This window comes from Pseudorca crassidens, chromosome 6, assembly GCF_039906515.1.
Source record: "Pseudorca crassidens isolate mPseCra1 chromosome 6, mPseCra1.hap1, whole genome shotgun sequence".
Lineage (NCBI taxonomy): Eukaryota > Metazoa > Chordata > Mammalia > Artiodactyla > Delphinidae > Pseudorca > Pseudorca crassidens.
In genome coordinates this window covers 107827587-107848894 of record NC_090301.1, presented here as the reverse complement: position 1 = coordinate 107848894, position 21308 = coordinate 107827587, and positions in this window count along the sequence as shown.

Genomic DNA, 21308 nt, shown 5'->3' with positions numbered 1-21308 from the left:
AGGCGTTTAATATGCGGTGTTGAGTCCATTTCATTGAGCAAGGAGTAGCTCTTGTCTATTCCATATTTGGCTTAAGGAACTTTATCTGTGCTCATTTCAATCTCTGGTTTTATGCAGCACCCCAACTCACCTTTACCCTTAAGCAAGCATAAGTTGGTTTTCTAAATTTGAGACCCTGTTCTGTTCTGTAATTCAGTTCCTGTGTAGCCAAGTTTACATTGTGTGTATTACTGATATCTTATGATGTTTCTTTTTCTGTGTGACTTATTTCAGTTAGAATCATCATACCTGAATCCACTCATTATGCTGCTACGGGCCTGATGACATAGATTTCATTGCTGAGTGATATTGCTTTGTAAGTAAATACCACAACTTCTTTATCCATTTTTCACTTTCTGTGATACTGAACTTCTACGGTAAACGAGGTTCTTGTAAACAGAGGCATGCCAAATTTTGAGGTGGCTGTGTCTTTTTGATTTTAATTTCCCTAAGCTATAGGACCATAAGTGGAAGTGCCCTAGGCTCTGTTGCTTTGTTTTTTAGATGTTTCAGGAAACACCATACACTTCTCCCGAGTGTCTGTTGGCAATTTACATCCCGCCCATCAGCATAACAAGGCTCCCAGTTCTCCATGGCCTGTCCTGCCTTTCTGGATTTTACACTTTTTTCAGATGGCCCTTTTGACCGGGGGGAAGTGAGACTTCATTGTAGTGCAGATTTCCTTTGCAAGCTTGCTTGGTTGGCCAAAAAGGGCGTATGCGTTTTTTCCTGAATATATTCAGGAAAAAACGCATACGCCCTTTTTGGCCAAGTGCATCATTGTGGACGTTCTGCCTCTTTTCCTATGCTTTCAATGCAATTCCAGTCTACCTCCTGAAATCGGTTTCCTGCAATTCTGCCCCGCTTTCAAGTCCTCTTGGCAGCCTTACTTCAGTATATTTTTGGACGATAGCTGTCATTTATAACTCTGCAGGTTTGTGAATTACAGTGCCCCTGAGCTCCTTTCTTCAACTCGCTTTCTTGTGACCTGGCCGCAACACCGCAGGATGGCTTCAGGCCCTAATCTCGTTCCGGCACGGCACGCTGAGCCTTTGGTTAATTCCTCTTCCTGGTGGGAAATGAGAGTTAAATTTGCCCGTCCAGACACCTCCAGCTAGTCTCTCATTGGTTCTCGCTATTCCTGTTCATCTTCCGCAGAAATTGCAAACTGGGCCAAACAGGAGGTTAAAGGGACTGACTCTCCAAGTCGGGAGAGTGTTAGTAAAGCGTCTGGAATGTTGCACACGAGTACCAGGGTACGAAAACTGAGACATATTTGAACACGTCTCCCGATCACACGGTTGATCATACTCTAGGTTCCACATGCATGTTTTAGCTGAAGGAAGAATACCTTAAACCTGGGTAGTTGAAACCCGTGGAATGGGTACCATGCAATATGACTTCAAAGGGTCTTCATTTGCTCACCGAACCTCTCCAATCCTATCACTGCTGCGTTTATGCCCCTGTACACATGCTTGATTCTCTTTCAGAGACATAGCAATCCATAGGTTTTGAGATACTTACTAGTCAGGTACATTCTTAGGCATTTAATATGGGGTGTTGAGTCCATTTCATTGATAAAGGAGTAGCTCTTGTCTATTCCATATTTGGCTTAAGGAAATTTATCTGTGCTCATTTCAATCTCTGGTTTTATGCAGCACCCCAACTCACCTTTCCCCTTAAGCAAGCATAAGTTGGTTTTCTAAATTTGAGACCCTGTTCTGTTTTGGAATTCAGTTCCTGTGTAGCCAAGTTTACATTCCGTGTATTACTGATATCTTATGATGTTTCTTTTTCTGTGTGACTTATTTCAGTTAGAATCATCATACCTGAATCCACTCATTGTGCTGCTAAGGGCCTGATGACATAGATTTCATTGCTGAGTGATATTGCTTTGTAAGTAAATACCACAACTTCTTTATCCATTTTTCACTTTCTGCGATGTTGAACTTGTACTGTAAACGAGGTTCTTGTAAACAGAGGCGTCCCAAACTTTGGGGTGGCTGTGTCTTTTTGATTTTAATTTCCCTAAGCTATAGGACCATAAGTGGAAGTGCCCTAGGCTCTGTTGCTTTGTTTTTTAGATGTTTCAGGAAACACCATACACTTCGCCCGAGTGTCTGTTGGCAATTTACATCCCGCCCATCAGCATAACAAGGCTCCCAGTTCTCCATGGCCTGTCCTGCCTTTCTGGATTTTACACTTTTTTCAGACGGCCCTTTTGAGCGGGGGGAAGTGAGACTTCATTGTAGTGCAGATTTCCTTTGCAAGCTTGCTTGGTTGGCCAAAAAGGGCGTATGCGTTTTTTCCTGAATATATTCAGGAAAAAACGCATACGCCCTTTTTGGCCAAGTGCATCATTGTGGACGTTCTGCCTCTTTTCCTATGCTTTCAATGCAATTCCAGTCTACCTCCTGAAATCGGTTTCCTGCAATTCTGCCCCGCTTTCAAGTCCTCTTGGCAGCCTTACTTCAGTATATTTTTGGACGATAGCTGTCATTTATAACTCTGCAGGTTTGTGAATTACAGTGCCCCTGAGCTCCTTTCTTCAACTCGCTTTCTTGTGAGCTGGCCGCAACACCGCAGGATGGCTTCAGGCCCTAATCTCGTTCCGGCACGGCACGCTGAGCCTTTGGTTAATTCCTCTTCCTGGTGGGAAATGAGAGTTAAATTTGCCCGTCCAGACACCTCCAGCTAGTCTCTCATTGGTTCTCGCTATTCCTGTTCATCTTCCGCAGAAATTGCAAACTGGGCCAAACAGGAGGTTAAAGGGACTGACTCTCCAAGTCGGGAGAGTGTTAGTAAAGCGTCTGGAATGTTGCACACGAGTACCAGGGTACGAAAACTGAGACATATTTGAACACGTCTCCCGATCACACGGTTGATCATACTCTAGGTTCCACATGCATGTTTTAGCTGAAGGAAGAATACCTTAAACCTGGGTAGTTGAAACCCGTGGAATGGGTACCATGCAATATGACTTCAAAGGGTCTTCATTTGCTCACCGAACCTCTCCAATCCTATCACTGCTGCGTTTATGCCCCTGTACACATGCTTGATTCTCTTTCAGAGACATAGCAATCCATAGGTTTTGAGATACTTACTAGTCAGGTACATTCTTAGGCATTTAATATGGGGTGTTGAGTCCATTTCATTGATAAAGGAGTAGCTCTTGTCTATTCCATATTTGGCTTAAGGAACTTTATCTGTGCTCATTTCAATCTCTGGTTTTATGCAGCACCCCAACTCACCTTTCCCCTTAAGCAAGCATAAGTTGGTTTTCTAAATTTGAGACCCTGTTCTGTTTTGGAATTCAGTTCCTGTGTAGCCAAGTTTACATTCCGTGTATTACTGATATCTTATGATGTTTCTTTTTCTGTGTGACTTATTTCAGTTAGAATCATCGTACCTGAATCCACTCATTATGCTGCTACGAGCCTGATGACATAGATTTCATTGCTGAGTGATACTGCATTGTACGTAAGTACCACAAGTTCTTTATCCATTTTTCACTTTCTGTGATGTTGAACTTGTACGGTAAAGGAGGTTCTTGTAAACAGAGGCGTCCCAAACTTTGGGGTGGCTGTGTCTTTTTGATTTTAATTTCCGTAAGCTATAGGACCATAAGTGGAAGTGCCCTAGGCTCTGTTGCTTTGTTTTTTAGATGTTTCAGGAAACACCATACACTTCTCCCGAGTGTCTGTTGGCAATTTACATCCCGCCCATCAGCATAACAAGGCTCCCAGTTCTCCATGGCCTGTCCTGCCTTTCTGGATTTTACACTTTTTTCAGATGGCCCTTTTGACCGGGGGGATGTGAGACTTCATTGTAGTGCAGATTTCCTTTGCAAGCTTGCTTGGTTGGCCAAAAAGTGCGTATGCGTTTTTTCCTGAATATATTAAGGAAAAAACGCATACGCCCTTTTTGGCCAAGTGCATCATTGTGGACGTTCTGCCTCTTTTCCTATGCTTTCAATGCAATTCCAGTCTACCTCCTGAAATCGGTTTCCTGCAATTCTGCCCCGCTTTCAAGTCCTCTTGGCAGCCTTACTTCAGTATATTTTTGGACGATAGCTGTCATTTATAACTCTGCAGGTTTGTGAATTACAGTGCCCCTGAGCTCCTTTCTTCAACTCGCTTTCTTGTGAGCTGGCCGCAACACCGCAGGATGGCTTCAGGCCCTAATCTCGTTCCGGCACGGCACGCTGAGCCTTTGGTTAATTCCTCTTCCTGGTGGGAAATGAGAGTTAAATTTGCCCGTCCAGACACCTCCAGCTAGTCTCTCATTGGTTCTCGCTATTCCTGTTCATCTTCCGCAGAAATTGCAAACTGGGCCAAACAGGAGGTTAAAGGGACTGACTCTCCAAGTCGGGAGAGTGTTAGTAAAGCGTCTGGAATGTTGCACACGAGTACCAGGGTACGAAAACTGAGACATATTTGAACACGTCTCCCGATCACACGGTTGATCATACTCTAGGTTCCACATGCATGTTTTAGCTGAAGGAAGAATACCTTAAACCTGGGTAGTTGAAACCCGTGGAATGGGTACCATGCAATATGACTTCAAAGGGTCTTCATTTGCTCACCGAACCTCTCCAATCCTATCACTGCTGCGTTTATGCCCTTGTACACATGCTTGATTCTCTTTCAGAGACATAGCAATCCATAGGTTTTGAGATACTTACTAGTCAGGTACATTCTTAGGCATTTAATATGGGGTGTTGAGTCCATTTCATTGATAAAGGAGTAGCTCTTGTCTATTCCATATTTGGCTTAAGGAAATTTATCTGTGCTCATTTCAATCTCTGGTTTTATGCAGCACCCCAACTCACCTTTCCCCTTAAGCAAGCATAAGTTGGTTTTCTAAATTTGAGACCCTGTTCTGTTTTGGAATTCAGTTCCTGTGTAGCCAAGTTTACATTCCGTGTATTACTGATATCTTATGATGTTTCTTTTTCTGTGTGACTTATTTCAGTTAGAATCATCGTACCTGAATCCACTCATTATGCTGCTACGAGCCTGATGACATAGATTTCATTGCTGAGTGATACTGCATTGTACGTAAGTACCACAAGTTCTTTATCCATTTTTCACTTTCTGTGATGTTGAACTTGTACGGTAAAGGAGGTTCTTGTAAACAGAGGCGTCCCAAACTTTGGCGTGGCTGTGTCTTTTTGATTTTAATTTCCGTAAGCTATAGGACCATAAGTGGAAGTGCCCTAGGCTCTGTTGCTTTGTTTTTTAGATGTTTCAGGAAACACCATACACTTCTCCCGAGTGTCTGTTGGCAATTTACATCCCGCCCATCAGCATAACAAGGCTCCCAGTTCTCCATGGCCTGTCCTGCCTTTCTGGATTTTACACTTTTTTCAGATGGCCCTTTTGACCGGGGGGATGTGAGACTTCATTGTAGTGCAGATTTCCTTTGCAAGCTTGCTTGGTTGGCCAAAAAGTGCGTATGCGTTTTTTCCTGAATATATTAAGGAAAAAACGCATACGCCCTTTTTGGCCAAGTGCATCATTGTGGACGTTCTGCCTCTTTTCCTATGTTTTCAATGCAATTCCAGTCTACCTCCTGAAATCGGTTTCCTGCAATTCTGCCCCGCTTTCAAGTCCTCTTGGCAGCCTTACTTCAGTATATTTTTGGACGATAGCTGTCATTTATAACTCTGCAGGTTTGTGAATTACAGTGCCCCTGAGCTCCTTTCTTCAACTCGCTTTCTTGTGACCTGGCCGCAACACCGCAGGATGGCTTCCGGCCCTAATCTCGTTCCGGCACGGCACGCTGAGCCTTTGGGTAATTCCTCTTCCTGGTGGGAAATGAGAGTTAAATTTTCCCGTCCAGACACCTCCAGCTAGTCTCTCATTGTTTCTCGCTATTCCTGTTCATCTTCCGCAGAAATTGCAAACTGGGCCAAACAGGAGGTTAAAGGGACTGACTCTCCAAGTCGGGAGAGTGTTAGTAAAGCGTCTGGAATGTTGCACCCGAGTACCAGGGGAGGAAAACTGAGACATATTTGAACACGTCTCCCGTTCACATGGTTGATCATACTCTGGGTTCCACATGCATGTTTTAGCTGAAGGAAGAATAACTTAAACCTGGAGAGTTGAGACCCGTGGAATGGGTACCATGCAATATGACTTCAAAGGGTCTTCATTTGCTCACCGAACCTCTCCAATCCTATCACTGCTGCGTTTATGCCCCTGTACACATGCTTGATTCTCTTTTGGAGACATAGCAATCCATAGGTTTTAAGATACTTACTAGTCAGGTACATTCTTAGGCGTTTAATATGGGGTGTTGAGTCCATTTCGTTGAGCAAGGAGTAGCTCTTGTCTATTCCATATTTGGCTTAAGGAACTTTATCTGTGCTCATTTCAATCTCTGGTTTTATGCAGCACCCCAACTCACCTTTACCCTTAAGCAAGCATAAGTTGGTTTTCTAAATTTGAGACCCTGTTTTGTTTTGGAATTCAGTTCCTGTGTAGCCAAGTTTACATTCCGTGTATTAGTGATATCTTATGATGTTTCTTTTTCTGTGTGACTTATTTCAGTTAGAATCATCGTACCTGAATCCACTCATTATGCTGCTACGAGCCTGATGACATAGATTTCATTGCTGAGTGATACTGCATTGTACGTAAGTACCACAAGTTCTTTATCCATTTTTCACTTTCTGTGATGTTGAACTTGTACGGTAAACGAGGTTCTTGTAAACAGAGGCGTCCCAAACTTTGGGGTGGCTGTGTCTTTTTGATTTTAATTTCCCTAAGCTATAGGACCATAAGTGGAAGTGCCCTAGGCTCTGTTGCTTTGTTTTTTAGATGTTTCAGGAAACACCATACACTTCTCCCGAGTGTCTGTTGGCAATTTACATCCCGCCCATCAGCATAACAAGGCTCCCAGTTCTCCATGGCCTGTCCTGCCTTTCTGGATTTTACACTTTTTTCAGATGGCCCTTTTGACCGGGGGGAAGTGAGACTTCATTGTAGTGCAGATTTCCTTTGCAAGCTTGCTTGGTTGGCCAAAAAGGGCGTATGCGTTTTTTCCTGAATATATTCAGGAAAAAACGCATACGCCCTTTTTGGCCAAGTGCATCATTGTGGACGTTCTGCCTCTTTTCCTATGCTTTCAATGCAATTCCAGTCTACCTCCTGAAATCGGTTTCCTGCAATTCTGCCCCGCTTTCAAGTCCTCTTGGCAGCCTTACTTCAGTATATTTTTGGACGATAGCTGTCATTTATAACTCTGCAGGTTTGTGAATTACAGTGCCCCTGAGCTCCTTTCTTCAACTCGCTTTCTTGTGAGCTGGCCGCAACACCGCAGGATGGCTTCAGGCCCTAATCTCGTTCCGGCACGGCACGCTGAGCCTTTGGTTATTTCCTCTTCCTGGTGGGAAATGAGAGTTAAATTTGCCCGTCCAGACACCTCCAGCTAGTCTCTCATTGGTTCTCGCTATTCCTGTTCATCTTCCGCAGAAATTGCAAACTGGGCCAAACAGGAGGTTAAAGGGACTGACTCTCCAAGTCGGGAGAGTGTTAGTAAAGCGTCTGGAATGTTGCACACGAGTACCAGGGTACGAAAACTGAGACATATTTGAACACGTCTCCCGATCACACGGTTGATCATACTCTAGGTTCCACATGCATGTTTTAGCTGAAGGAAGAATACCTTAAACCTGGGTAGTTGAAACCCGTGGAATGGGTACCATGCAATATGACTTCAAAGGGTCTTCATTTGCTCACCGAACCTCTCCAATCCTATCACTGCTGCGTTTATGCCCCTGTACACATGCTTGATTCTCTTTCAGAGACATAGCAATCCATAGGTTTTGAGATACTTACTAGTCAGGTACATTCTTAGGCATTTAATATGGGGTGTTGAGTCCATTTCATTGATAAAGGAGTAGCTCTTGTCTATTCCATCTTTGGCTTAAGGAAATTTATCTGTGCTCATTTCAATCTCTGGTTTTATGCAGCACCCCAACTCACCTTTCCCCTTAAGCAAGCATAAGTTGGTTTTCTAAATTTGAGACCCTGTTCTGTTTTGGAATTCAGTTCCTGTGTAGCCAAGTTTACATTCCGTGTATTACTGATATCTTATGATGTTTCTTTTTCTGTGTGACTTATTTCAGTTAGAATCATCGTACCTGAATCCACTCATTATGCTGCTACGAGCCTGATGACATAGATTTCATTGCTGAGTGATACTGCATTGTACGTAAGTACCACAAGTTCTTTATCCATTTTTCACTTTCTGTGATGTTGAACTTGTACGGTAAACGAGGTTCTTGTAAACAGAGGCGTCCCAAACTTTGGGGTGGCTGTGTCTTTTTGATTTTAATTTCCGTAAGCTATAGGACCATAAGTGGAAGTGCCCTAGGCTCTGTTGCTTTGTTTTTTAGATGTTTCAGGAAACACCATACACTTCTCCCGAGTGTCTGTTGGCAATTTACATCCCGCCCATCAGCATAACAAGGCTCCCAGTTCTCCATGGCCTGTCCTGCCTTTCTGGATTTTACACTTTTTTCAGATGGCCCTTTTGACCGGGGGGATGTGAGACTTCATTGTAGTGCAGATTTCCTTTGCAAGCTTGCTTGGTTGGCCAAAAAGTGCGTATGCGTTTTTTCCTGAATATATTAAGGAAAAAACGCATACGCCCTTTTTGGCCAAGTGCATCATTGTGGACGTTCTGCCTCTTTTCCTATGCTTTCAATGCAATTCCAGTCTACCTCCTGAAATCGGTTTCCTGCAATTCTGCCCCGCTTTCAAGTCCTCTTGGCAGCCTTACTTCAGTATATTTTTGGACGATAGCTGTCATTTATAACTCTGCAGGTTTGTGAATTACAGTGCCCCTGAGCTCCTTTCTTCAACTCGCTTTCTTGTGACCTGGCCGCAACACCGCAGGATGGCTTCCGGCCCTAATCTCGTTCCGGCACGGCACGCTGAGCCTTTGGGTAATTCCTCTTCCTGGTGGGAAATGAGAGTTAAATTTTCCCGTCCAGACACCTCCAGCTAGTCTCTCATTGTTTCTCGCTATTCCTGTTCATCTTCCGCAGAAATTGCAAACTGGGCCAAACAGGAGGTTAAAGGGACTGACTCTCCAAGTCGGGAGAGTGTTAGTAAAGCGTCTGGAATGTTGCACCCGAGTACCAGGGGAGGAAAACTGAGACATATTTGAACACGTCTCCCGTTCACATGGTTGATCATACTCTGGGTTCCACATGCATGTTTTAGCTGAAGGAAGAATAACTTAAACCTGGAGAGTTGAGACCCGTGGAATGGGTACCATGCAATATGACTTCAAAGGGTCTTCATTTGCTCACCGAACCTCTCCAATCCTATCACTGCTGCGTTTATGCCCCTGTACACATGCTTGATTCTCTTTTGGAGACATAGCAATCCATAGGTTTTAAGATACTTACTAGTCAGGTACATTCTTAGGCGTTTAATATGGGGTGTTGAGTCCATTTCGTTGAGCAAGGAGTAGCTCTTGTCTATTCCATATTTGGCTTAAGGAACTTTATCTGTGCTCATTTCAATCTCTGGTTTTATGCAGCACCCCAACTCACCTTTACCCTTAAGCAAGCATAAGTTGGTTTTCTAAATTTGAGACCCTGTTTTGTTTTGGAATTCAGTTCCTGTGTAGCCAAGTTTACATTCCGTGTATTAGTGATATCTTATGATGTTTCTTTTTCTGTGTGACTTATTTCAGTTAGAATCATCGTACCTGAATCCACTCATTATGCTGCTACGAGCCTGATGACATAGATTTCATTGCTGAGTGATACTGCATTGTACGTAAGTACCACAAGTTCTTTATCCATTTTTCACTTTCTGTGATGTTGAACTTGTACGGTAAACGAGGTTCTTGTAAACAGAGGCGTCCCAAACTTTGGGGTGGCTGTGTCTTTTTGATTTTAATTTCCCTAAGCTATAGGACCATAAGTGGAAGTGCCCTAGGCTCTGTTGCTTTGTTTTTTAGATGTTTCAGGAAACACCATACACTTCTCCCGAGTGTCTGTTGGCAATTTACATCCCGCCCATCAGCATAACAAGGCTCCCAGTTCTCCATGGCCTGTCCTGCCTTTCTGGATTTTACACTTTTTTCAGATGGCCCTTTTGACCGGGGGGAAGTGAGACTTCATTGTAGTGCAGATTTCCTTTGCAAGCTTGCTTGGTTGGCCAAAAAGGGCGTATGCGTTTTTTCCTGAATATATTCAGGAAAAAACGCATACGCCCTTTTTGGCCAAGTGCATCATTGTGGACGTTCTGCCTCTTTTCCTATGCTTTCAATGCAATTCCAGTCTACCTCCTGAAATCGGTTTCCTGCAATTCTGCCCCGCTTTCAAGTCCTCTTGGCAGCCTTACTTCAGTATATTTTTGGACGATAGCTGTCATTTATAACTCTGCAGGTTTGTGAATTACAGTGCCCCTGAGCTCCTTTCTTCAACTCGCATTCTTGTGACCTGGCTGCAACACCGCAGCATGGCTTCAGGCCCTAATCTGGTTCAGGAACGGCACGCTGAGCCTTTGGTTATTTCCTCTTCCTGGTGGGAAATGAGAGTTAAATTTGCCCGTCCAGACACCTCCAGCTAGTCTCTCATTGGTTCTCGCTATTCCTGTTCATCTTCCGCAGAAATTGCAAACTGGGCCAAACAGGAGGTTAAAGGCGCTGACTCTCCAAGTCGGGAGAGTGTTAGTAAAGCGTCTGGAATGTTGCACCCGAGTACCAGGGGAGGAAAACTGAGACATACTTGAACACGTCTCCCGTTCACACGGTTGATCATACTCTGGGTTCCACATGCATGTTTTAGCTGAAGGAAGAATACCTTAAACCTGGAGAGTTGAGACCCGTGTAATGGGTACCATGCAATATGACTTCAAAGGGTCTTCATTTGCTCACCGAACCTCTCCAATCCTGTCACAGCTGTGTTTATGCCCCTGTACACACGCTTGATTCTCTTTTGGAGACATAGCAATCCATAGGTTTTAAGATACTTACTAGTCAGGTACATTGTTAGGCGTTTAATATGGGGTGTTGAGGCCATATCGTTGAGCAAGGAGTAGCTCTTGTCTATTCCATATTTGGCTTAAGGAACTTTATCTGTGCTCATTTCAATCTCTGGTTTTATGCAGCACCCCAACTCACCTTTCCCCTTAAGCAAGCATAAGTTGGTTTTCTAAATTTGAGACCCTGTTCTGTTCTGTAATTCAGTTCCTGTGTAGCCAAGTTTACTTTCCGTGTATTACTGATATCTTATGATGTTTCTTTTTCTGTGTGACTTATTTCAGTTAGAATCATCGTACCTGAATCCACTCATTATGCTGCTACGGGCCTGATGACATAGATTTCATTGCTGAGTGATACTGCATTGTACGTAAGTACCACAAGTTCTTTATCCATTTTTCACTTTCTGTGATACTGAACTTGTACGGTAAACGAGGTTCTTGTAAACAGAGGTGTCCCAAACTTTGGGGTGGCTGTGTCTTTTTGATTTTAATTTCCCTAAGCTATAGGACCATAAGTGGAAGTGCCCTAGGCTCTGTTGCTTTGTTTTTTAGATGTTTCAGGAAACACCATACACTTCTCCCGAGTGTCTGTTGGCAATTTACATCCCGCCCATCAGCATAACAAGGCTCCCAGTTCTCCATGGCCTGTCCTGCCTTTCTGGATTTTACACTTTTTTCAGATGGCCCTTTTGACTGAGGGGAAGTGAGACTTCATTGTAGTGCAGATTTCCTTTGCAAGCTTGCTTGGTTGGCCAAAAAGGGCGTATGCGTTTTTTCTTGAATATATTCAGGAAAAAACGCATACACCCTTTTTGGCCAAGTGCATCATTGTGGACGTTCTGCCTCTTTTCCTATGCTTTCAATGCAATTCCAGTTTACCTCCTGAAATCGGTTTCCTGCAATTCTGCCCCGCTTTCAAGTCCTCTTGGCAGCCTTACTTCAGTATATTTTTGGACGATAGCTGTCATTTATAACTCTGCAGGTTTGTGAATTACAGTGCCCCTGAGCTCCTTTCTTCAACTCGCTTTCTTGTGAGCTGGCCGCAACACCGCAGGATGGCTTCAGGCCCTAATCTGGTTCCGGAACGGCACGCTGAGCCTTTGGTTATTTCCTCTTCCTGGTGGGAAATGAGAGTTAAATTTGCCCGTCCAGACACCTCCAGCTAGTCTCTCATTGGTTCTCCCTATTCCCGTTCATCTTCCGCAGAAATTGCAAACTGGGCCAAACAGGAGGTTAAAGGCTCTGACTCTCCAAGTGGGGAGAGTGTTAGTAAAGCGTCTGGAATGTTGCACCCGAGTACCAGGGGAGGAAAACTGAGACATATTTGAACACGTCTCCCGTTCACACGGTTGATCATACTCTGGGTTCCACATGCATGTTTTAGCTGAAGGAAGAATACCTTAAACCTGGAGAGTTGAGACCCGTGGAATGGGTACCATGCAATATGACTTCAAAGGGTCTTCATTTGCTCACCGAACCTCTCCAATCCTATCACTGCTGCGTTTATGCCCCTGTACACACGCTTGATTCTCTTTTGGAGACATAGCAATCCATAGGTTTTAAGATACTTACTAGTCAGGTACATTCTTAGGCGTTTAATATGGGGTGTTGAGTCCATTTCGTTGAGCAAGGAGTAGCTCTTGTCTATTCCATATTTGGCTTAAGGAACTTTATCTGTGCTCATTTCAATCTCTGGTTTTATGCAGCACCCCAACTCACCTTTCCCCTTAAGCAAGCATAAGTTGGTTTTCTAAATTTGAGACCCTCTTCTGTTTTGGAATTCAGTTCCTGTGTAACCAAGTTTACATTCTGTGTATTACTGATATCTTATGATGTTTCTTTTTCTGTGTGACTTATTTCAGTTAGAATCATCGTACCTGAATCCACTCATGATGCTGCTACGGGCCTGATGACATAGATTTCATTGCTGAGTGATACTGCATTGTACATAAGTACCACAAGTTCTTTATCCATTTTTCACTATCTGTGATACTGAACTTGTACGGTAAACGAGGTTCTTGTAAACAGAGGCGTCCCAAACTTTGGGGTGGCTGTGTCTTTTTGATTTTAATTTCCTTAAGCTATAGGACCATAAGTGGAAGTGCCCTAGGCTCTGTTGCTTTGTTTTTTAGATGTTTCAGGAAACACCATACACTTCTCCCAAGTTTCTGTTGGCAATTTACATCCCGCCCATCAGTATAACAAGGCTCCCAGTTCTCCATGGCCTGTCCTGCCTTTCTGGATTTTACACTTTTTTCAGATGGCCCTTTTGACCGGGGGGAAGTGAGACTTCATTGTAGTGCATATTTCCTTTGCAAGCTTGCTTGGTTGGCCAAAAAGGGCGTATGCGTTTTTTCCTGAATATATTCAGGAAAAAACGCATACGCCCTTTTTGGCCAAGTGCATCATTGTGGACGTTCTGCCTCTTTTCCTATGCTTTCAATGCAATTCCAGTTTACCTCCTGAAATCGGTTTCCTGCAATTCTGCCCCGCTTTCAAGTCCTCTTGGCAGCCTTACTTCAGTATATTTTTGGACGATAGCTGTCATTTATAACTCTGCAGGTTTGTGAATTACAGTGCCCCTGAGCTCCTTTCTTCAACTCGCTTTCTTGTGAGCTGGCCGCAACACCGCAGGATGGCTTCAGGCCCTAATCTGGTTCCGGCACGGCACGCTGAGCCTTTGGTTATTTCCTCTTCCTGGTGGGAAATGAGAGTTAAATTTGCCCGTCCAGACACCTCCAGCTAGTCTCTCATTGGTTCTCCCTATTCCTGTTCATCTTCCGCAGAAATTGCAAACTGGGCCAAACAGGAGGTTAAAGGCTCTTACTCTCCAAGTGGGGAGAGTGTTAGTAAAGCGTCTGGAATGTTGCACCCGAGTTCCAGGGGAGGAAAACTGAGACATATTTGAACACGTCTCCCGTTCACACGGTTGATCATACTCTGGGTTCCACATGCATGTTTTAGCTGAAGGAAGAATACCTTAAACCTGGAGAGTTGAGACCCGTGGAATGGGTACCATGCAATATGATTTCAAAGGGTCTTCATTTGCTCACCGAACCTCTCCAATCCTATCACTGCTGCGTTTATGCCCCTGTACACACGCTTGATTCTCTTTTGGAGACATAGCAATCCATAGGTTTTAAGATACTTACTAGTCAGGTACATTCTTAGGCGTTTAATATGGGGTGTTGAGTCCATTTCGTTGAGCAAGGAGTAGCTCTTGTCTATTCCATATTTGGCTTAAGGAACTTTATCTGTGCTCATTTCAATCTCTGGTTTTATGCAGCACCCCAACTCACCTTTCCCCTTAAGCAAGCATAAGTTGGTTTTCTAAATTTGAGACCCTCTTCTGTTTTGGAATTCAGTTCCTGTGTAACCAAGTTTACATTCTGTGTATTACTGATATCTTATGATGTTTCTTTTTCTGTGTGACTTATTTCAGTTAGAATCATCGTACCTGAATCCACTCATTATGCTGCTACGGGCCTGATGACATAGATTTCATTGCTGAGTGATACTGCATTGTACATAAGTACCACAAGTTCTTTATCCATTTTTCACTATCTGTGATACTGAACTTGTACGGTAAACGAGGTTCTTGTAAACAGAGGCGTCCCAAACTTTGGGGTGGCTGTGTCTTTTTTATTTTAATTTCCCTAAGCTATAGGACCATAAGTGGAAGTGCCCTAGGCTCTGTTGCTTTGTTTTTTAGATGTTTCAGGAAACACCATACACTTCTCCCAAGTTTCTGTTGGCAATTTACATCCCGCCCATCAGTATAACAAGGCTCCCAGTTCTCCATGGCCTGTCCTGCCTTTCTGGATTTTACACTTTTTTCAGATGGCCCTTTTGACCGGGGGGAAGTGAGACTTCATTGTAGTGCATATTTCCTTTGCAAGTTTGCTTGGTTGGCCAAAAAGGGCGTATGCGTTTTTTCCTGAATATATTCAGGAAAAAACGCATACGCCCTTTTTGGCCAAGTGCATCATTGTGGACGTTCTGCCTCTTTTCCTATGCTTTCAATGCAATTCCAGTCTACCTCCTGAAATCGGTTTCCTGCAATTCTGCCCCGCTTTCAAGTCCTCTTGGCAGCCTTACTTCAGTATATTTTTGGACGATAGCTGTCATTTATAACTCTGCAGGTTTGTGAATTACAGTGCCCCTGAGCTCCTTTCTTCAACTCGCATTCTTGTGACCTGGCCGCAACACCGCAGCATGGCTTCAGGCCCTAATCTGGTTCCGGCATGGCACGCTGAGCCTTTGGTTATTTCCTCTTCCTGGTGGGAAATGAGAGTTAAATTTGCCCGTCCAGACACCTCCAGCTAGTCTCTCATTGGTTCTCGCTATTCCTGTTCATCTTCCGCAGAAATTGCAAACTGGGCCAAACAGGAGGTTAAAGGGACTGACTCTCCAAGTGGGGAGAGTGTTAGTAAAGCGTCTGGAATGTTGCACCCGAGTACCAGGGTACGAAAACTGAGACATATTTGAACACGTCACCCGATCACATGGTTGATCATACTCTAGGTTCCACATGCATGTTTTAGCTGAAGGAAGAATACCTTAAACCTGGGTAGTTGAAACCCGTGAAATGGGTACCATGCAATATGACTTTAAAGGGTCTTTATTTGCTCACCAAACCTCTCCAATCCTATCACTGCTGCGTTTATGCCCCTGTACACATGCTTGATTCTCTTTCGGAGACATAGCAATCCATAGGTTTTAAGATATTACTAGTCAGGTACATTCTTAGGCGTTTAATATGGGGTGTTGAGTCCATTTCGTTGAGCAAGGAGTAGCTCTTGTCTATTCCATATTTGGCTTAAGGAACTTTATCTGTGCTCATTTCAATCTCTGGTTTTATGCAGCCGCCCAACTCACATTTCCCCTTAAGCAAGCATAAGTTGGTTTTCTAATTTGAGACCCTGTTCTGTTCTGTAATTCAGTTCCTGTGTAGCCAAGTTTACATTCCGTGTATTACTGATATTTTATGATGTTTCTTTTTCTGTGTGACTTATTTCAGTTAGAATCATCATACCTGAATCCACTCATTGTGCTGCTAAGGGCCTGATGACATAGATTTCATTGCTGAGTGATATTGCTTTTTAAGTAAATACCACAACTTCTTTATCCATTTTTCACTTTCTGCGATGTTGAACTTGTACTGTAAACGAGGTTCTTGTAAACAGAGCCGTCCCAAACTTTGGGGTGGCTGTGTCTTTTTGATTTTAATTTCCCTAAGCTATAGGACCATAAGTGGAAGTGCCCTAGGCTCTGTTGCTTTGTTTTTTAGATGTTTCAGGAAACACCATACACTTTTCCCGAGTGTCTGTTGGCAATTTACATCCCGCCCATCAGCATAACAAGGCTCCCAGTTCTCCATGGCCTGTCCTGCCTTTCTGGATTTTACACTTTTTTCAGATGGCCCTTTTGACCGGGGGGAAGTGAGACTTCATTGTAGTGCAGATTTCCTTTGCAAGCTTACTTGGTTGGCCAAAAAGGACGTATGCATTTTTTCCTGAATATATTCAGGAAAAAACGCATACGCCCTTTTTGGCCAAGTGCATCATTGTGGACGTTCTGCCTCTTTTCCTATGCTTTCAATGCAATTCCAGTCTACCTCCTGAAATCGGATTCCTGCAATTCTGCCCCGCTTTCAAGTCCTCTTGGCAGCCTTACTTCAGTATATTTTTGGATGATAGCTGTCATTTATAACTCTGCAGGTTTGTGAATTACAGTGCCCCTGAGCTCCTTTCTTCAACTCGCTTTCTTGTGAGCTGGCCGCAACACCGCAGGATGGCTTCAGGCCCTAATCTGGTTCCGGCACGGCACGCTGAGCCTTTGCTTATTTCCTCTTCCTGGTGGGAAATGAGAGTTAAATTTTCCTGTCCAGACACCTCCAGCTAGTCTCTCATTGGTTCTCGCTATTCCTGTTCATCTTCCGCAGAAATTGCAAACTGGGCCAAACAGGAGGTTAAAGGCGCTGACTCTCCAAGTGGGGAGAGTGTTAGTAAAGCGTCTGGAATGTTGCACCCGAGTACCAGCGTACGAAAACTGAGACATATTTGAACACGTCTCCCGATCACACGGTTGATCATACTCTTGGTTCCACATGCATGTTTTAGCTGAAGGAAGAATACCTTAAACCTGGGTAGTTGAAACCCGTGGAATGGGTACCATGCAATATGACTTCAAAGGATCTTCATTTGCTCACCGAACCTCTCCAATCCTATCACTGCTGCGTTTATGCCCCTGTACACACGCTTGATTCTCTTTTGGAGACATAGCAATCCCTAGGTTTTAAGATACTTACTAGTCAGGTACATTCTTAGGCGTTTAATATGCGGTGTTGAGTCCATTTCATTGAGCAAGGAGTCGCTCTTGTCTATTCTATATTTGGCTTAAGGAACTTTATCTGTGCTCATTTCAATCTCTGGTTTTATGCAGCACCCCAACTCACCTTTCCCCTTAAGCAAGCATAAGTTGGTTTTCTAATTTGAGACCCTGTTCTGTTCTGTAATTCAGTTCCTGTGTAGCCAAGTTTACATTCCGTGTATTACTGATATCTTATGATGTTTCTTTTTCTGTGTGACTTATTTCAGTTAGAATCATCATACCTGAATCCACTCATTGTGCTGCTAAGGGCCTGATGACATAGATTTCATTGCTGAGTGATATTGCTTTGTAAGTAAATACCACAACTTCTTTATCCATTTTTCACTTTCTGCAATGTTGAACTTGTACTGTAAACGAGGTTCTTGTAAACAGAGCCGTTCCATACTTTGGGGTGGCTGTGTCTTTTTGATTTTAATTTCCCTAAGCTATAGGACCATAAGTGGAAGTGCCCTAGGCTCTGTTGCTTTGTTTTTTAGATGTTTCAGGAAACACCATACACTTCTCCCGAGTGTCTGTTGGCAATTTACATCCCGCCCATCAGCATAACAAGGCTCCCAGTTCTCCATGGCCTGTCCTGCCTTTCTGTATTTTACACTTTTATCAGATGGCCCTTTTGACCGGGGGGAAGTGAGACTTCATTGTAGTGCAGATTTCCTTTGCAAGCTTGCTTGGTTGGCCAAAAAGGGCGTATGCGTTTTTTCCTGAATATATTCAGGAAAAAACGCATACGCCCATTTTGGCCAAGTGCATCATTGTGGACGTTCTGCCTCTTTTTCTATGCTTTCAATGCAATTCCAGTCTACCTCCTGAAATCGGTTTCCTGCAATTCTGCCCCGCTTTCAAGTCCTCTTGGCAGCCTTACTTCAGTATATTTTTGGACGATAGCTGTCATTTATAACTCTGCAGGTTTGTGAATTACAGTGCCCCTGAGCTCCTTTCTTCAACTCGCTTTCTTGTGAGCTGGCCGCAACACAGCAGGATGGCTTCAGGCCCTAATCTGGTTCCGGCACGGCACGCTGAGCCTTTGGTTATTTCCTCTTCCTGGTGGGAAATGAGAGTTAAATTTGCCCGTCCAGACACCTCCAGCTAGTCTCTCATTGGTTCTCGCTATTCCTGTTCATCTTGCGCAGAAATTGCAAACTGGGCCAAACAGGAGGTTAAAGGCGCTGACTCTCCAAGTGGGGAGAGTGTTAGTAAAGCGTCTGGAATGTTGCACCCGAGTACCAGGGGAGGAAAACTGAGACATATTTGAAAACGTCTCCCGTTCACACGGTTGATCATACTCTGGGTTCCACATGCATGTTTTTGCTGAAGGAAGAATACCTTAAACCTGGAGAGTTGAGACCCGTGGAATGGGTACCATGCAATATGACTTCAAAGGGTCTTCATTTGCTCAGCGAACCGCTCCAATCCTATCACTGCTGCGTTTATGCCCCTGTACACACGCTTGATTCTCTTTTGGAGACATAGCAATCCATAGGTTTTAAGATACTTACTAGTCAGGTACATTCTTAGGCGTTTAATATGGGGTGTTGAGTCCATTTCGTTGAGCAAGGAGTAGCTCTTTTCTATTCCATATTTGGCTTAAGGAACTTTATCTGTGCTCATTTCAATCTCTGGTTTTATGCAGCACCCCAACTCACCTTTCCCCTTAAGCAAGCATAAGTTGGTTTTCTAAATTTGAGACCCTCTTCTGTTTTGGAATTCATTTCCTGTGTAGCCAAGTTTACATTCTGTGTATTACTGATATCTTATGATGTTTCTTTTTCTGTGTGACTTATTTCAGTTAGAATCATCGTACCTGAATCCACTCATTATGCTGCTACGGGCCTGATGACATAGATTTCATTGCTGAGTGATACTGCATTGTACATAAGTACCACAAGTTCTTTATCCATTTTTCACTTTCTGTGATACTGAACTTGTACGGTAAACGAGGTTCTTGTAAACAGAGGCGTCCCAAACTTTGGGGTGGCTGTGTCTTTTTGATTTTAATTTCCCTAAGCTATAGGACCATAAGTGGAAGTGCCCTAGGCTCTGTTGCTTTGTTTTTTAGATGTTTCAGGAAACACCATACACTTCTCCCGAGTGTCTGTTGGCAATTTACATCCCGCCCATCAGCATAACAAGGCTCCCAGTTCTCCATGGCCTGTCCTGCCTTTCTGGATTTTACACTTTTTTCAGATGGCCCTTTTGACCAGGGGGAAGTGAGACTTCATTGTAGTGCAGATTTCCTTTGCAAGCTTGCTTGGTTGGCCAAAAAGGGCGTATGCGTTTTTTCCTGAATATATTCAGGAAAAAACGCATACGCCCTTTTTTGGCCAAGTGCATCATTGTGGACGTTCTGCCTCTTTTCCTACGCTTTCAATGCAATTCCAGTCTACCTCCTGAAATCGGTTTCCTGCAATTCTGCCCCGCTTTCAAGTCCTCTTGGCAGCCTTACTTCAGTATATTTTTGGACGATAGCTGTCATTTATAACTCTGCAGGTTTGTGAATTACAGTGCCCCTGAGCTCCTTTCTTCAACTCGCTTTCTTGTGAGCTGGCCGCAACACCGCAGGATGGCTTCAGGCCGTAATCTGATTCCGGCACGGCACGCTGAGCCTTTGGTTATTTCCTCTTCCTGGTGGAAATGAGAGTTAAATTTGCCCGTCCAGACACCTCCAGCTAGTCTCTCATTGGTTCTCCCTATTCCTGTTCATCTTCCGCAGAAATTGCAAACTGGGCCAAACAGGAGGTTAAAGGCGCTGACTCTCCAAGTGGGGAGAGTGTTAGTAAAGCGTGTGGAATGTTGCACCCGAGTACCAGGGGAGGAAAACTGAGACATATTTGAACACATCTCCCGTTCACACGGTTGATCATACTCTGGGTTCCACATGCATGTTTTAGCTGAAGGAAGAATACCTTAAACCTGGGTAGTTGAAACCCGTGGAATGGGTACCATGCAATATGACTTCAAAGGGTCTTCATTTGCTCACCGAACCTCTCCAATCCTATCACTGCTGCGTTTATGCCCCTGTACACATGCTTGATTCTCTTTCGGAGACATAGCAATCCATAGGTTTTAAGATACTTACTAGTCAGGTACATTCTTAGGCGTTTAATATGCGGTGTTGAGTCCATTTCATTGAGCAAGGAGTAGCTCTTGTCTATTCCATATTTGGCTTAAGGAACTTTATCTGTGCTCATTTCAATCTCTGGTTTTATGCAGCACCCCAACTCACCTTTCCCCTTAAGCAAGCATAAGTTGGTTTTCTAAATTTGAGACCCTGTTCTGTTCTGTAATTCAGTTCCTGTGTAGCCAAGTTTACATTCCGTGTATTACTGATATCTTATGATGTTTCTTTTTCTGTGTGACTTATTTCAGTTAGAATCATCATACCTGAATCCACTCATTGTGCTGCTAAGGGCCTGATGACATAGATTTCATTGCTGAGTGATATTGCTTTGTAAGTAAACACCACAACTTCATTATCCATTTTTCACTTTCTGCAATGTGGAACTTGTACTGTAAACGAGGTTCTTGTAAACAGAGCCGTTCCAAATTTTGGGGTGGCTGTGTCTTTTTGATTTTAATTTCCCTAAGCTATAGGACCATAAGTGGAAGTGCCCTAGGCTCTGTTGCTTTGTTTTTTAGATGTTTCAGGAAACGCCATACACTTGTCCCGAGTGTCTGTTGGCAATTTATATCCCGCCCATCAGCATAACAAGGCTCCCAGTTCTCCATGGCCTGTCCTGCCTTTCTGGATTTTACACTTTTTTCAGATGGCCCTTTTGACCAGGAGGAAGTGAGACTTCATTGTAGTGCAGATTTCCTTTGCAAGCTTGCTTGGTTGGCCAAAAAGGGCGTATGCGTTTTTTCCTG